Here is a 13,163-nt window from a genome sequence, read left to right as displayed (position 1 = left end):
GATATCGTCATAGGATTATGTGACATTCGCTTTACAGCTGGAGAAAACTTTGGAAAGAATCCAACCATGTAATAAACGCAAATAAGATTCGAATTCACTCCCGAGCATATCTTTGGAACTCGAGTCACAAACATGACGACAGTATAAGGGAAACATTCAATAGTAAACTTTTTATGACAGATTATTTACGAAATATTTAAAATGTGGCTTACAAGAATAGAAATAAAATGGAAATTTTATTACATTGTTGTTACCATGGTTTCAATATTGTATTACTCTCATCCCAACAAATAAAGTTCTTGGCAACATGCGAAAATATGTATCACAATAAACAGAATTTAAAACGAAATTATAAAATAGACACAGACATCCAAGATGGCGGATAGTGGCTAACCACACAAACAACGCTCTTGACTCTTCTGTGTTATTTGAAGATGTTTTCACTGTACCTATGCGTAAGCCTAAGGTAAACATTTAACTGGTAATTATATAGTTTCATATATAAATCAATACATCCTAAATAGTAGAATGACTAAAAAAGCTTAATCGAGGCTTTGCAGGACGCGAGCGTTTTGGAATATCTTATCAAGGAGGAATTGTGCTAGAGCTCAAAAGAACTATTGAAGATAACTCCGCAGTTATCCAGAGTCTGAAGTCGTCTCTGGAAGAGAGGGACAAGAAGATTGAAGAACTGGCATTAAAGATCGACGATCTGGAGCAATACCAACGGCGACAGGTCTCCGTATCTTCGGAGTGAAAGAAGACACGGGTAAAACAGCGGCAGATGTGGCTACGAAAATTGGTGTAGTGTTGAATGTGAACGATATCGAACGTAACCATAGAGTAGAGAGAATGACGAGCGACCGCAACCAATTATAGTGAAATTCTGCATACAGGAAACGACAGGAAATGTATAAAATTAAAAAACTACTAAAAAATTCTAGAGTTGTACTGGGAGAAGATTTGACACATGTGTGACATTAACTGTTGAAGGATTTCATTACACAGTACGCACTGCACAACCGGATGGCGCAATATTTGTGCAGACAGGCGATACGAAGAGGCGAGTCACCAGCAAAAATGAACTGCAATGAGTCAGTGCGTGTTTCTTTGTATGTTACATAAATATTTCATTCATAGTCCGCCGAGTCAGCTCTGTGGTAGCGTGTCTGTCTCCAGACCAGACTTTGATTCCCGGTGGAGTCAGAAAATGTCATGTAAAATTTCTACCTTGGGACTAGGAGAGATTGGGGTGCGCAACTTCTAATCACAAGATTGTGCACCAATATGCCTGGGTTAATTCCCCAATCTCTCCGCAATGCGTACGAAGGCATATGTCACTGTTGATAGTGATGCGTCCGTAGGACGGGGACGTTAAGCCTGGCGGCCCCCTTGGTGCTATTCGACAGGAGTAGGCTACGTGCCGGCACCGAGTTTCCTCCTCTCCCTTCCGCATCTTCATCATATCACTCATTCCAAACACTACATTTACGCGAACACTTACACATACACTCACCCTAGTACACGACATAACTCTGCACAGATACACGTAATGTACAGTGTGGCCCGCCGAAGTGGTGTATAACTAGAAAATGGGCCACAGTCCTGCCATCTATCCGCAATATGTGAAACCCGGATCACGTAAAGTGAAGTGAGTAGGCATTACATACATACATACATACATACATACATACATACATACATACATACATACATACACATACTTCATTCATTGTTTCTCTTGTTATTGAATTAGATTTACATTTTTTTCCAATTTTCTTATCACAAAATTCTATTATGGTTTATTTTAGCTTATTAGAGTTTAATCCTTAGTAGTTTTAGTTATTTCATTTTAGTTTAGTGCAGATAAGGTGACCTTTGATAGGGTTTTAAGTAGGCAACAATGATCTGCCAGTTTCTGACATTGTGGAATGCAACGATCCCTGTTCACCTCCAAACAATAGTGTATGCCTTCCAGTCAGTAACTTGCAGGTACAAACCAGTCTAAAATCCGCTCTCTCTCTCTTCACCCTCGCGCACTACAGTTAGCCCACGTTATAATACTCAAAGCCTATTAGCTCACTTCGACGAGTTCTATGACATATTTTCTCCACTTAATCTTCATGCCTTATTTTAAACCGAGACTTGGTTAAAAACTTCCCTTTGTTCGTCTTTAGTCAAGACTACAGGTTATTGCGTAACGATCGCACTAATAAAGGTGGTGGAGGTGTCGGAGCATACATTAGGTCAATTCTACAACTCAAAATTATATATTCTACCCGTAGTGAGTATTCTGCAGCCCCTGAAATTCTCTTTATTGAAATAACTGCATATTTAAAAAAAAATGTCTCCTTTGCGTAATATATCAACCCCCAAACATCAATAGAATAATGGATATTGAAGAACCCCTATTAAACCATCTGCTTCATTATGAACACGCAATTATAATGGGCGACCTAAATACAAATCTGCTTGCCACCCAATCGAACTGCACGACACAACTGTTGACAATGTTCCAAGCATACAACTTGACAGTCCTTCCCCTCAATTCTACTCACCACACTCAGCATTCTGAGACTTTACTGGACATAGTGGCTACCACATACCGGGACAAAATACTGACGGACCTGCACCGGGAATCTCGGCGCATGATATTATCTACCTTGGCTATTCCCTCAAATGCCCTCCAATCATTCGTAAAACTTTACGATAAACATGCACCAATGAAATAGAAACGAGTGAAAAGATCAGCAGCCCTATGGTTAACTACAGTGAAACCTGTCTAAAGCGGCCATCTGAAGTTACCTTGTAAAATGGCCGTTTTATCAGGTGGCCGCTCGATTAAGGTTGGGGTTTGTTTATTAATCAGCAAGAAGATACTGAATTTCATTGACTGCTTAGTACTGTGCCCGTACAACAATCGTGCATATTAATGTCAGTCTCTTCCATTTTTGCAACTAGCCTTTTCAAAACTCGCTTGCGGTACCTCCGTTTAAATGACTGGATAATAACTTGATCAAGGGGCTGGAGGCATGATGTATTTGGGGTAAGAAACACCAATTTCACGGATCAAATTTCGATTTTGTAGTTTAATTTTGGAATTGAAATCGCATAGCTAATTCTCATACAAAGATGATGTCATCCAAGCTTTATTGTTGCAGTCCACTTCACCCCCAGTAAGCCCATGTCAACATTTTTCAAACATCTCGGTTTTAGTGATTTCCCCATCATTAAGAGTGGTTCTTTTTCTCCTACAGCATTACAACAAAAGAACAGGGTTATTCTGTCCTATGCCAACTTCCCCCCTTTACACTTTTTTTTCTTAAAACATAAAGTTTTGTTAGGGAGGGCCCTGAAAAAAAAAACCTGTTTCGTCAACATTGTAAATGTTTCTGAGTTAATATTTCGCAAGTATTGAAGGCAGTCTATTTTTTCCATTCTTCAATAACATTGGTTGCAATGTCACCTCCTTCACTAGACGCAGAACGAAATGCAATGTTATGCCGTTTTCTAAAGCACTCTAACCACCCATTACTAGCAACAAAATTGCTTACATTGAGTTCTTTGGCAATTTCAAGAGCTTTCTCTTGAATCATAGGCCCACTTACTGGCAATTTCTTAATTTCTTCGCCAACGCACACTTGAACCATTCGTAAACGAAATCATTCACATTACTGAACACAGATTCTCTCTTCCTTTTTTGGCCACCACGCATATTTTTCTCCCATTATTTTAATATTTCATCTTTATTCTTAATTATACCGTTTATTTGTGTCCTTCCACATTTGAATATTTCTGCAATTTTTCTCGCAGATGTTTCCTTCTCACTTTCTTCAATAATTTTTCGTCTCACCTCTAAACTTAACACCCTCTAGATTTATTGTTAGACACGATTTCTCTCTCAAACTAACTGAATGAAACGAAGAAAAATTCTTAAAGCTGGTACAATAGAAAAAGATAGAAAGAGGAGAAAAAAAATTCGAATGGTTAACTACTGGCCTAAAACATACACGGTACCGTGACATTTTCGATAGAAAAAGTTCATGTTTCAATCCTTTAAAAAGAGTAAGAATTTATAACTGTGCAGGGTCGGAGTAGAAAGTGACAAAAGAGTCATAAAACAGTAACCAACTAATCCCAAGATAAGAAGGGTGTACTGCTGTACACTTAGCTATTGTCCTCGTGATATTTCTGCCTGTCCTCTAACCATCGAAAAAATAGGTCAAACAGTATCCGTGAAAAGATGTTTTGTTGGACAGTGATTGTTATAGTCAGGTTGCTAGTCAAACAGATCCCGGCCGCTGGCCGGCGCATGAGGTGGCCGCTAAATAAAGAGAGAATTTGTATTGATCTTATGGAAAATCCAAATGGTTCCAGAGAAAATTGGCCTTTTGGCCAGGTGGCCGTTTAAATGAAGTGACCGCAAAGGCAGGTTTCACTGTACCTCAATATAGTCAAAAAACGAGGTACAATAAAAATGTAACGTAAAAGTTTTTGTAGGCCTATATGTCAATCTCTCTCTAAGTGGACTGAGCAACAAGCAATTATGTGAATTTTTGTGAAAGTATACCCTAAAGCTAATTCCACGTCCTTCATATGAAAGAAATACTTAATGAATTGACGTGCCGTTTCAACAGATGCGGAACTCGATTTTTTTTATCATACTAAGTTATCATACAAAGTCACTTTTTTGGAAAGTGGCTTGCTGCTAACTGCAACAACGCATGGTATTAAAAATATTAGACCTACAATAATTTATTGTAGCTAATCGGCAATGTATGCAATGACGGGGGAAAGGAACTGGCCACCCTAATCCATTATCTCATGGCCTAGTTGCCTCATAAGTGGTTCCTCGTTGGTATCATTTGTGAGGTTCAGACCTGTCTTCGGGCAGTTGACTAAAGAACAAACAATAATTGTAATCGTTCCCAGTAAACTACATGTGTTTATTTTTCTCACGATACACAGTTAGGCTAATAAATGCAGTAAGGAGATTGACATATATGTAATTTCTCTTCTGTAGGCTGTGCTGTTTAAAACACGCAGTTAACCATCCATACATTTTTTTATGCTTTGCCCCTGACAATGTTCTACAGCAACATCTATTTCTCTGTCCTTGATGATAAATATGAATCAAAATCGGAAATGCACTACAGCAATTGGGATGTTTTCGCAGCCCTAATAGTAACATAACATGACTTGACTGTTATGATTGTAACTTATTCCTAAGTCCATTGGACCAAGTCCATGAGTAACTCTCATGAGTGGGTGAGTAATTCGTTATGTCTGTCGTCGATTAGATCATGGGCATATCATACAGACAGAATGATTTTATCAGTCTATTTCATATTAAGGATTGTAGTGATTGCGGACTCTGATCTGCGGCATGGAAATCTGAATTACTCTAACAGTGCGCGCACTTGACTTGTTGCTGAATGTGGCCATGAAGTAACCTTGCACCTTGTCTTTCGTATTGCTCTATTTATAGCAAATATATTAACTATGCTTAAGATAAGCTGCTGCTATTAACTTCGAAAACTAGGAACAGTGAACCCTACATATGCTAATAATAAATGTAATCCATTAAACGATTAGTACCACATGTCAAAGATATGATAGTTTGAAAGAGTATGAAAGATATGAGCTGTTATGATTAGTACTTGAACAAAGTTCTCCACTATGACTCACAGGCCAATGTTTATGGCTGCAAGTTAAACAGAGCTGGGCTCGATTCCCGGCAATGAAGTAAACCTTTATTTCCTTTCCATAATGAATAGGTTTTATCTTCCGTCTATTATTGTCTTGTGATTGTGCTTTGATCCTTTGTTATGTCAACCCCATGACCAGGAAGGCCCGTATTTTTGAGATGTCTAAAGTACGATCAGATGAATCTCCCTCCGGACCCGCAGTGGAATGCAATCGGTTAAAAGGGGACTTAAGCGGAGTAAGAAATAAATAAATGTGATTGAGAGTTACTTACGATTGTATTTCTCTGCGGCAGTCTTGTGTCATAATGTATACTGGAACATTGAAGTTCAACAATTTGAATATCTGTTATTGATTTTAGTAGTGAACAAATACTTTCATGTATAATGCTTCTTCTTAATTTAGATCTGATACCTGTATTCTCCAGCATTCAAGATAATGGAGTCCAGCCTTCCCTTCATTTTTGGTAATGTCTTCCTGGCATCCTACATTTTCCTACTATAGCTGGCTTGATAACTGTGCTGTTATGTATCCGGTTTACATGTTTAAACCAGATCCTTATTCCATTTTTAACTGAACTTGTAATATCATCCATATTACATTATTATTTTATTATATCGAAATTGATTCTGTTTCTCAAAGTACTCTCTTAATAATATTTAAAATTCTAATTTCTATAATTCTAAATTTGTCTTTTTTTCGCTTGTATCACTCTTCCCTCAGAGACTTAGACCATTATTGGTCTTACACATGTTTTACATATACGTATGTGCATTTTACTTTTTGTATACATATATTTATTTTTCCACACACAACATTTCTGAGAATAGAAGATATTGCAGCTGCTTTACTTGTTGGGAAACATTTCTTTCGCAGAAATCTATAACTTATTATTTATGTTCTCATGCATTTATAGTGCATTGCCTGTTCTGCACACCATGTTCACAGATTATTGTAATAATAATAATAATAATAATAATAATAATAATAATTTATTTAACCTGGCAGAGTTAAGGCCATACGGCCTTCTCTAACACTCAACCAGGAGTAAAACTGCGTTACAAAAAACACTACAAATTTACAAAGCACACTACATTTTACACACAAAAGTGAATAAGACAATAATAATATAATGTAAACAACAAGTAAATAGAAATCAGACATAATATATAACATACAGAAAGAAAGGTAAAAGCATAATAAAATGTGAACAGCAGGTCAAAATAAGTGAGAGATATAAAGTATAAAAAATTATTGATAATAATAATAGTGATAATAATAAGAATAGTAACAATAATAATAAAATAATAATAGTAGTAGTAGTAGGTAGTAGTAGTTAGTAGTAGTAGTAGTAGTAGTAGTAGTAGTAGCAGCAGCAGCAGCAGCAACAGTAGTAGTAGTACTAGTAAAATAGTGAAGTACAAAGCTTACAGTGAATACAATATTTTTAGGTACACACAGTAAAGAAAATTATGATTATATATAGCTCAAGTTATCACATTATAGATATACCATTATCGGGAAATATGAAAACAAAAAGATAAAATAAGTTAAATATCATTAGAACATTAAAAAAAATGTGAATACGTGGAAACATGCAATACAATACTTGTCATAATAGTAAGTCACTTTGGCAACTATAATTTTCTAACTTGGATTTGAAAGAATTCAATGTTCGACAGCCCTTGACTTCAGGCGGCAGAGAGTTCCATTGACGAGAGGTAGCAACAGTGAAAGATGAGGAATGCAGAGATGATGTGTGAAGTGGAATTTCTAGCATGTTATCACGTTGTGATCGAGTATTAATATTATGATAGCGAGAGAGAGTATGAAAACGAGCGAATAAATAAGGGGGATGAAGTGTGCATAATTCGATATAAGAGAGAAAATGAGTGCAGATTTCTCCTCTCATGTAACCTAAGCCATGATAACTTCTCGAAAGAAGGTGAGATAATATGATCATAGTATCGAACATTACAAATGAAGCGGACGCACGCGTTATGAATACGTTGTAGTTTCTGAGCTGAATCAATCCTGAGATCACTGTACAAAACGCCGCAATAATCGAAGTGAGATAGAATGAGTGTCTGTACCAGCGTCCATTTTAATTGTGCAGTGCTTGGGAAAAGTGACATAAGTCAGTTTCCACAAACCATTTTTGATAATTTATTGACGACTTACACTGGTTTATGTCGATTTGATTTTTTCTGTATGAATTATTGTAATGGGAGAAATACTTATGTATTTTTTTTCCAAGCGAGCAGATGTTCTGTAAGGTGTCAAAAAATTATCAAAAACGGTTTGCGAAAACTGACTTATGTCACTTTTTCCAAGCAATGCAGAATTTAGATGGATAATGATACAATCTTTTTAGTTAATGGAGAATATGGAAGCCTTCTTACATGTATATTTAATATGTGTATCCCAATTGAGATTAGATTCGAAATGCAATCCAAGATTTTTTACGGTGCAGCTAAACGGGATGATTGTTTTATTCAATTTCACAGGTGGAATATTCAGGTCGTTGACATTAGGAATTAATCTACGGTTCGCGAACAGAATAGCCTGTATTTTACATGCGTTTAGGTTAAGTCCAAATTTGTTGAGACCAGGAAGAGATGGAATGAAGATCTTCATTAAGACTATTAATGCTGTCATTTAGTGCATCAGGACGGGCTGAAATATACAATTGAACGTCGTCTGCATATGTGTGATATCTACAGTGCTTAAATGATTTAGAAATTCCATTTATATAAATAGAGAAGAGCAAGGGGCCTAATACTGAACCCTTGGGAACACTTGTGCCTACAGTACGCCAGGATGTATTGTATTATTGGTTTTTGTAATAATATATTTAAACTAATATTGATCAAAAATACATTATATTACACAAGTGAAGTTTAATCTTAAATTCATTCTATGTGCGCACCACGTTTGATACCGTAGATGTCCAGGCGGTTATGTTATTCTCACCATACTCTCTCAAGCATATCTTGTGTGACGTTCCTGATAGCGGTGTTAGTGCGCGTTCTCAATTCCGGCAGTGTGTCTTTGACAAAATCCTACAAGAAGAAATCAAATCACACACTGTGGGACCCGGAGAACGGGGTCGCCATGTGCTGAAGATGTCTCCTGCCACTGCACGACCAATCCATCAACGTGGCAGATGTTCGTTTAGCTAATCACGGACGTCCATATGTCAATGTGGTGGGGACCCATCTTGCTGGAAAATGAACCCCTGTCCCTCCTCATTCGTGAGTTGTGACATTAACCAATGTTCCATCATATCCAGGTACACATGTCCCATGATAGTCTCTTAGGCGAAGAAAAATGGGCCAAACACACGTCTTCTGGGAACGGCATAAAACATGTTCACTTTGGGGCTATTACGCTCCATCTCATGTTACGAAACTGTTCGTACCATCTTCGAGTTGAGACGCGGTAGGACCAGAAAGTCCAAATTGCTGTTGGAACGCTCGGCGAGCTGCTACAATACTGTTACTGTACATCGCTCGATATTCGAGCACATACCAGCTATGGTATGTTGGTAGGGCAGTCATTTTCTCCAACAAATATACATGTTTCCTGCTAAATAACAAATGAAACTCAAATGATAATACGAAACTTTAAAATTCCTCTGACGAATGGTGGTAATACCATGTCTGTCTATTCAATATCAGTGAAAATATAGCATTATATAGGTATGAGTGCCGTCCTTTTCACAGACGTCGGGGACTGTCTACAGAATAAAAAAATGTTCATACAACATAGGGTCAAAACTTTATAGTTTTCCCAGAAAAAATATTTATTTCCTTATTTTATTTGCGTTATACTGCTTATATCGTTAGTAAAATTACGAAAACAATTACATCAGCAGTATATCTAGCAAAGATTTAATATTAGTTTAAATAAATATTTGTGTGTTCTATTACATTTTAGTGAAATTAAATAATAATGCGTGCTTAAATTTGTTAATATTCTGGGGTGAGAGGCGTGGCAACATGTTCAGTACGATTCATGCAGCTGACTTCTCTGCACAGACGTACAGATCAGTTGAGTTCAAGCTCCCTGTCCATAGATCTGCCGAGCGGATGGCAGTTCAGTACAGGTATTCGATAAACAACTTACAATGTAATTCACAGTTCAGGAATATCATGATATGTTGTTAATTTATCGAGAAAGTCGTCGTAATTCAAGTGAGGCAAGAAGAATGTACCGTCAACGTATTCCGCAAAGAAGTTCACCTAATCGGTAAACTTTTGTAGCAGTTTGTTAACGATTATTAGAAACTGGAAGCCTCTTATCTCGTTTCGAAAATCACACACCCAGAAGTTTCTAAAAAATGACTTTGCTTTGCGAAATCGGGAGAGAATAAAATTTTGCATTAGAAAAAAATGTTCGTGTGATTTTGTGCAGTAAACCATTATTGTTGACGTACAATAAAAATGAAGTAATATTGTTAAATAAAATGGAAATTTACCCTTATGTTCTGTTAATGAGATTGAAAGATTGTATTTGCTGCTCGTTTTATGTAAACAACAATTGTCCTGGTCCACCCCTGCAATAGAACAGAGCATCTGTGTTGTATCGGTATGTCTGTATCCGCTTGAGCTCTACTGTGTACTTGTAAACCCCCTCCTCCCCATTCAGCAACAATATAAATTTTAGTAATTAGTTAAATATTGCAATTAGAAAAAAATTGTAAGGATTTTTTTCTTCTTTATGACATGAATAACCATCGGTTAAAATAATGGCACTTATACCTCTTACAGCCTGTATATTACAATTATGAATTAATTCCGAGTAAATTTATGCATAATAACAATACTAATATAATAATAATAATAATAATAATAATAATATTCGTGTAACTGATCAAAATGTTATCTTCGTTTTCTATTATAAACTCTCAAATGAAGAAAGTATAAATTGAATTACAGGGTGATAGTACAAGGAACACTCCAATAAAAGTCTACATTATAAACCCCGACCTGTGCATGAGGATAGAGCAGGTAGGTAAAGCGACGAAAAATCAGATCAAAGTAGTCGCACAAGGAATTCAAGGACTCCTGTATACCTAATATATAACTTTATGAAATACAGTGCTATCAAATGTAACGGGAAATAATGGAGAAGAAACGTTAAATAACAATGGGAAAACGCTACTAAATTTCACATGCTTTAATCAATTGAGAATAACTAATAACTACTTCAAACACAAAGAAATTCACAAATATACGAGAAGTGAGAGAGGATCATGCTCAATAATAGATTACATTATGGTTAACCAAAAAATGAAAAATCTGGTCAGGGACACAAGAGTCTTTAGAGGAAGCGACATTCATAGCGATCATTTTCTACTGATTAGCAAAATAAACATACAAAAGAAATGGTGTAGAAATTGGAATAAAAAATCAAAAAAGAAAGAAGAGAACAAACAAGAAATCTATAAAATAAAGTTACTAGAAGAAGAATCGATACAAGACCTATATAAAAGAAGGTTAAGAGACTATACAAACGCAGAAGGGCCAAAAGAGGAAATTAAAGAAGAATGGCAATGTATTAGAGGACTCTTACATAAAACAGCAAAAGAAGTTTTTGGGACAAAGAAAGTAGGAGGAAGGAATAAAGGCTTAAAAAAATGGGATCCCGAAATTCAGAAACTAGTGAGTGAAAAAAAGAGGCTTATCTGAAATATCTTAATAATAAGAATGATCAGAATAAAATAGAATATAATAGAACAAGAGCATTAGTAAAAAGATATGCTAGGAAACTAAATAGAGAACATTGGGAAAGTTGCATACCAAAAATGGAACACAATTTACATGGAAGACAGGACAAAGTATATAAATTTATAAGAAACCTTAATTCCCAAAAAAAAGATGAAACAAATCTGACAATTATACAAGACATAGAATTAGAAAATTATTATAAGACATTGTGGACTGATAAAGAAAATGAAGAAGAAACTATAGAAAAAATAAACAATTAACAGAAGTAGATGAACTAGAAATGCAAGAAATGTTAGAAACAATAAAGAAAAGTAGGAATAATAAAGTATGTGGAATAGACAACATAAATATAGAATTATTAAAAAATGCCCCGAGAAATTTTCAAGAAAGGCTATTAAATTTTTATAACAAATGTTGGAAACAAAAGACTACGCCAGAAGAATGGAAAATAGGGAAGATAATATCGATATTTAAAAAAGGAGATAAAACAAACCCAGAAAATTATAGGGGAATAAGCTTACTATGCACAACATATAAAGTATATGCAAAAATGATAAGCCAAAGACTATCAAATATAGTCGACATAATAATATCAGAAGAGCAGACAGGTTTTAGGAAAGGGAGAAGCTGCACAGATAACGTTTTTACTTTAAAGCAAATTATTGAGAAAAGAAGGGAATTTAACTTAGAAACTCATATCCTTTTCATAGATTATAAGAAGGCTTTTGACAAAGTGTCTAGACGAAAATTGTGGAATATACTAAATGAAAAGGGAATCCCACTGCATTTGATAGAAGTAATTAAAGATATGTATGGAAAAACAAAAATAAAAATAAATCAAAGAGAACCCATAAGAATAACAGGAGGAGTTAGACAAGGTTGTCCATTATCAACCACTCTTTTTAATATATATCTAGACGACATGATAAGATCGTGGAAATAAATAACAACAGGAGGAATTAATTTAGGGTATATGATAATAAAAACGTTAGCCTTTGCAGATGATCAGATTTTAATTGCAAACACAGAGGACGAAATACAGAGAATGCTATATAAATTAAACGAAATATAAAAAAAATACAACATGGAAATATCACCAGAAAAAACAAAGGCAATGGCTTTCAAGGGCTCTTATCCAGTTCGGACAAAGATAATTTTAGAAAATAAAGCAATAGAACAAGTTTCAAAATTCAATTTCCTAGGTTGCGAAATAACATACACAATAGAAACGGATATAAATAATATGTTAAACCAGTTTAATTATATAACAGGAACACTAAAAAGAACCTTGAAAAATAAAGCCAGAAAAGACTCCTTAATAAAATTATATAAGACGATGGCAGTTCCTACAATTACTTATGGATCCGAAACATGGACAATGACGGCACAACATATAGCTAGAATACAAGCTGCTGAAATGAAATTCCTCAGGCCAATAGCAGGATATCAAAGAACAGACAAAAAACACAATACAGAAATAAGACAACAACTAAACGTAGAGGAACTAAATACAACAATAGTGAAATACAGAACAAGTTGGGAAAACCACTTAACAAGGATGACGGACGATAGAATACCAAAAGCAGCATACAATTACTCACCACGAGGAAAAAGAAACTTAGGAAGACCTAAGAAAAGATGGAGGCAGCAACAATTTGGAGCCGGAACAGGTTAATGGAAGGCCTAAACCGTGATGTAGAAGAAGAAGAAGATCAAGAAGTCTCT

Source organism: Periplaneta americana, chromosome 3 (assembly GCF_040183065.1).
Source record: "Periplaneta americana isolate PAMFEO1 chromosome 3, P.americana_PAMFEO1_priV1, whole genome shotgun sequence".
Lineage (NCBI taxonomy): Eukaryota > Metazoa > Arthropoda > Insecta > Blattodea > Blattidae > Periplaneta > Periplaneta americana.
Note: the sequence above shows the minus strand (reverse complement) of the source record.